The 6,418-nt window shown below is 33.6% G+C and overlaps 1 pseudogene; it reads right to left on the bottom strand.

Moving 5' to 3' along the window:
- Positions 1-3,902: 3,902 nt before the first annotated feature.
- The window catches only part of LOC119578471, an 8,974-nt pseudogene continuing 6,458 nt past the window's right edge, over positions 3,903-6,418 (bottom strand).

Below are 6,418 nucleotides of genomic sequence, written 5' to 3'. Positions count from 1 at the left end.
TTTTGGTTGGTGGGGTTGTGTGTGTGTTTTGGGGGGGGTTTGGTGTTTTTGGGGTGTTTTTTGGGGGGTGTGTGTGGTGTGTGTGTGTGTGTGTGTGGTGTGTGTTTGTGTGTGTGGTTTTTGTTGTGTGTGTGTGTTTGTGTGTTGTGTTTTTTTTGTGTGGTGTTGTTTGGGGGTGTGTTTTTTGTGTGGGGTTTGGTTTTGTGTGTTTGTGTGTGTGTGGGGTTTGTGTGTGTGTGTTTGTTTGTGGGGTTTTGTGTGTTTTGTTTTTGTGTGTGGTTTGGGGGGTGTTTTTGGTGTGTGTCCCATGTGTGGTCCCGTAAAAAGAGGGGGAGAGAGAGGGGAGAGAGAGGAGAGGAGAGAGAGAGAGAAAAGGGGAGAGGGGGAGAGAGAGAGAGAGAGAGAGAGAGAAGAGGGAGAGAGAAGGGGAGAGAGAAAATAGAAGAGAGATAGGAGAGAGAGAGAGAGAGAAAGAAAGAGTGGGGAGGGCAGAAAAGAGAGAAAGAAAGAAAAAGGTGAGAGGGGAGAGAGAGAGAGAGAGAGAGAGAGGAGAAAAAAAAGGGAAAAGAGAAAAAAAAGGAGCAAGAGAGGGAACGAGAGAGAGAGGGGGTGGGGGAAAAGGGGAAAGAGGGAGAGGGGGGAGGGGAAAAGGGACGGAGGGAGGGGGGGAAAGGGGGGGGGGGAGGGGGGGGGGGAAGAGGGGAGGGAGAGAGCGGAGAGAGAGGAGAGGAGAGGAGAGAGAGAGGGGGGAGGGGAGAGGAGAGAGAGGAAAAGAGAGAGAGAAAAAGAGAAAAAAGAGAGAGAGAAGAGGGGAGAGAGAGATACAGGGGTTTCTATAGTATTAATACATACATTATAATCATAAAAATATATACATTTTACATAACATATATATAGACATATACAGATTATTTTGTCTTTTTAAAATTCTATAAAAAAATATATACATTAATATATATATAGACAATTTATATATATATATATAATAATATTTTAATATACACACACACACACACACACACACACAAAACCACACCACACACACACACACACACACACCCCACAAAAATTATATATATTATAATATATACATATTATATATATAAAAATATTTAATATAATATATCACAACACAAACCCCCAAATGGCATAAAATAGATATGAGTATATGTATATGACATATATATTATATTATTAGTAAAATAATAAAAAAAATTATATATATAATATAAATATTATACAAACAGGCACACACAACACATATTTTTGCATAAAAAGTATAGTATGTATATGTTAGTACATAAATTAATATATAATAATATATATTATATATATATATTATATATTATAATAATATATTAAAAATAGGGGCCGCGGGGCCGAAGGTTAGAGCGTCGGACTCCAGACTTCACGGGGCAATCTGAGTTCCCGTTGTTCCCTTGGGAAAGGGAATTTCACCGATTGCCTCCCTAGCCACGGGGGGCCCAAGCCACCCCAAGTCAGTGCCGGGTAAATGAGATGGTGACTGAAAAAAACCCCGGGGGAAGGGCAATGGCAAACCACCGCTCTAAATTTAAGAAAAATCATGGGAAACCCCTGTTCAAAGGGCCCCGGGGGGCCGAATGGTTAGAGCGCGGGGCTGTCACGACGGCAATCTGAGTAAGGGTTGAGTCACCGGCCCTCGCGTTTTTCCCTTGGGCAAGGAATTCACCTGAATGCTACCCAGCCACTGGGTGGCCCAAACCCGCCCAAAAAAAATGCTGGTCCCCAAACCCCGGAAAAATAGAGAGAATGATTACCCAAAAAGGTACCACGGCACTAAGTGGAAAGGAATGGGGGACCCACCAATACTCACCCAGGCATCACAAAGAAAAATACAATTTTAAATACATGCGGCGACGGGCTCAGCAGAACCCACCGTTAAAAAAAGAAGATAAAAATAAAAAAAAATAAAATATAAAAAAAAAAAAAATAAAACAAAACACAAAGTGCAAAAATAGATAGAGTTATGAAGAAAAAAAAAAGAGAGAGAGAGAGAGAGAGAGAGAGAGATAGAGAGAGAGAGAAAGAGGATATAGAGATAGAGAAGATAGAGATAGAGAGAGATAGAGAGAAGAGGATATTTAGGTATAGAAGATGAGGAGATAGAGAGAGAGATAGGACATGGGGTACATATAGATATAGGGACATTCTATATTATATTATAGAGATATATATTAGGACTAGATTATAGATAGATATATATAGTTGTACATAGACATATACATAAAATATACATATGTATATGCACATAGGTGTGGTGTGTGTGTGTATTATATATTGTTTGTGGCGAGAGAGAGAGAGAGAGAGATAATAGATATATAGATATATATATAGAGAATGAGAGTATATGGACATGATAGATATACAGAGATTATATATAGGATAGATATTATAGATATAGATTATATATGGACATATAATATATTATATATATAGATATATATATAGATATATAATGATAGTTAATTAGAGAGATAGATACATAGCACACATTACATATTTATATGGCAACATATGTGGAGATATGATATTATAAAATAGAGGTACAGTATAAAGTATATAATATAATATATATATATAGATATATATAGTATATATATATATATATATCAGATATAGAGATTATATGTACATTTAATATATATAGGTACATATATATTTTATACATATTTAAACATATGTGCATATTAAATATTGTATGTGTATGTATATATATATTATATATATTGATATAGTTATATATATATATAGATATATATATCTATATATATATAAATATGTATATATAAATATTACATATAAATGTATACAGTAAATGACGACGTAAAACAAGGCAATTAATTAAAAAAGGAAATAGTTATAAAAATATAAAATCTTTAATATATTGGTAAGTTAATTTAATGTGGGTTAAAAATAAAACCCCTTTAAAAAAAATTATAGAAGTTGTGTATATTTCTATAAACAAATAATACAAAGGGACAGATATACCGAGCATACTAAATAGTAAGAGAAAAGCTAGGGCAAGTGACATTGGAGGGGTGTAGCATGGCATTCAAAAAGAAGCAAACTAAAGAGTACATGAAGGAGACCCCTTGTCCCTCCTCTTCAAACTGCACTTTATGAAAAAAAAAAAGCTACCAAAGTGGCTGCTATTTCCTTTAGTTCTTCATAACAACAAATACATTTTCTGACCTCTAGTGCAACATCGAAACTTCCTTGTTCACGCCTCATTCCAGCAAAGCCAGTGCTGCAAAGTGATGCAGTGATGGCAGAAAAGTTTGGCAAGGTGCGTACAGTTCAATTTTTCTTGTTCTTTTAATCCTTTATCTTCTTAAAGGGCTTTCAACTTGTGCTGTATTGCATAAGGATCAGTTGCTATCTAAGAATAACTTTGCTTGGAATACACTGTAGTATTGTTAATACTTTATGGAGGGAGCATTACGGTAATGCAAAATGAAATGATACTCTACAGAGGATAAAAAGTTTCAATTATCAGTAAAAGAATAATCTGCAGATACAAAATGATAATGCCAAAACATAAAGGAAGATCTCGAAGTACCACTCACAGACTAAGTCCACTCAGTGTTCCCATATTTCAGCTCTATTTTGCTTTGATGAGATGAAGATAGTGTTTCCCAGGGGGTTTGGGGGGCAGAGCTCCCATATTCAACCGGCAGACATGTCTAGTCATGGAAGCTTAGATTGTTGAATTAAATTGGTGATGTGCGAGTGTAGCAAGTCGAGTGCTTTTGCAACATCCCTGCAAAAAACTATATAATATAATTTTGTAGCAAGTAGGATTACTTATGTTCAGCTGGGTGCCATTTTTTGACGGCATATCTTGTAAGAAGATCAAAATGTCAATTCATGGGTGGCAAAACACCAAGAATTAGCAAGAAGTAGTTTCTGTTCCCACAGCAATGTACAAGGTAATATTTGCCCTGTAATGGACAGATACTTGAAATAATCTGCTAAGCAAGTAAGCAAGCAAGCTCAAAAAAAAAGAAAAAAAAGGAGGGGGGGGGTAGAAATTAAGATATAGGTTGGACAAATGGCAGCGCGAAGAGAAAGATCACAGATCAGGTAGGGATTGGGAATGATTGGTAATAATAGGGACAAATCTTAGAGGGGAACAAACACATTCAAATTTTATAACTGGCGAGGAAAATAAATTCATGCATATGTAGGGCTAGTTGAAAAGAGAGAAATAAATAACTGCAAGATTGGATGGTGTGTGAAACGAAAAACATTACCAAAAAAAAGAGAGACATGAGAAAACAATAGCAAAACACTGTATACAAGGACCATAAAATGCAGATTACCTGTAATGCAATTTCACAACAAGCTAGTTGAAAGCTAATACTAATGGAAAAGAAGTAAAATAGAGCAAAACTGTCAGAGACTTTTCCTGGTAATATATTCGCAAAACTTAATGATTGGGAGAAAAAGACATGAGAAAATCTGTACCATGCATCATACTTAATGGCAATTCTTTAAAACCTCCCTTGTGCCCAGGGAAAGGTAGTCTGAAAAAACAGAGGTAACTGTATAAGAACAAAAAAGTGAATGACTGGGAGAGAAAACAAAAAAGGAATGAAAACAACAGAAGAAAACTTAACACTTAAGGAAATAAATACAGATGATAAAAAGATTACGAGTGAAAGTAAGCTTTAGGAACAAATCTAGTTAAAAATTCCGAAAATACAGATAGAACAGCAGAATCTTGTCAATCCGATGTAATTACCTCTTTAAGGACAGTTCCTTTTGATTCCACTTCCCTCCATTTCTCTCTCTCTCTCTCTCTAGGCTCTGCTCTATCTCTCTCGTGCGATTGTTGTCACCGCACAGATTCAGGAATAATTTTCCGTTTTTTTTAGGTTATTTCACATTTTTGTCGATATCTTGCTATTATATTAATTATGGAATATTTCTGTCAATCTTAAAGCTTTTGTGCATCTTATTTATATTTTCTCGACGTTTCACGCACTAGTCTGATCATCCATCCTGAATTAAACTATTCAATAATTCTTTCAACGTCAGTCGTCTGTTGGATTTAACCAAACAAAAAAAATACATGAATTACCTAATCATGTGTGTTGGTGATTTTTCTCTTACCATCTATTCCATTTTGATAGCTATTGGTAATCAACTATTGCCTTTGGGGAGATCACCTGAATGACAACAAATATATAAAGATGAAAAAAAGTGAGAAACTTGATAAAATCAAATTAATTACATCCTAAAATAAATATATTAGAATAATAAATATGCATTTTCCATTATTACAGAATAACATGATTATCTACAGCAGAAGTTTGATGTTAATATAATCATAACCACCAACTATACCAATGATGGATAGATATATAGATGATGATGGTGATGAAAATAATCGTAATAATAAAAACAATAATGATGGTGTTATTGATAATAATGATAGTGATGATGATAATGATGACAATAGTATAGATGATGATAATGATGAAAATAACAGATAATATCAATAATGAAAATAATGATGATAATAATAATAATAATAATAATAATAATAATAATAATAATAATAATAAATAATAATAATAATAATATAATAATAATAGTAATAATAACAATAAGATTAAGAATAACAATAATGATAGTATTACTGATAATAATAACGATAATAATAGTATAGATGATGATTATGATGAAAACAGTAATAATACTAACGATAATGATAATAATGATAATAGAATTAATATTAATAATAAGATTAAGAATGCTGCTGTGCTGCTGCTGCTATGCTGCTGCTGCTGCTGCTGCTGCTGTGCTGCTGCTGCTGCTGCTGCTGCTGCTGCTGCTGCTGCTGCTGCTGCTGCTGCTGCTGCTGCTGCTGCTGCTGTGCTGCTGCTGCTGCTGCTGCTGCTGCTGCTGCTGCTGCTGCTGCTGCTGCTGCTGGTGCTGCTGCTGCTGCTGCTGCTGCTGATATAATAAATATAACAATAATAGAAATAAAAATTTTAATAATAACAATAATAGAAATAATAAAAAATATAATAATAACAATAATAACAATAATGAGAATAAGGATAATAATATAAGAAGAAGAATGATAATAATAACAGAAAGGAATATATGAGAAATGATATAAATAATATAATAAAACAATAAGATAATAATGACAATACAGTAATAATAACAATAGTAAAACAATGATTAATAATAATAATAATAAAATAATAATAATAATAATATTAATGATAAAATAAGGCAATAACAATAATGATAACTGTAATAACAACATAACAACAAGTTAATACTAACTACTACTAAATACTACTACTACTAATAATAAATAATTGGGGGGAAAAAAAGGGAAAAAAAAAAAAAAATTTTT

The sequence above is a fragment of the Penaeus monodon genome, chromosome 11 (assembly GCF_015228065.2).
Source record: "Penaeus monodon isolate SGIC_2016 chromosome 11, NSTDA_Pmon_1, whole genome shotgun sequence".
Taxonomy (NCBI): domain Eukaryota; kingdom Metazoa; phylum Arthropoda; class Malacostraca; order Decapoda; family Penaeidae; genus Penaeus; species Penaeus monodon.
This window is presented reverse-complemented; position numbering and strand designations above follow the sequence as displayed.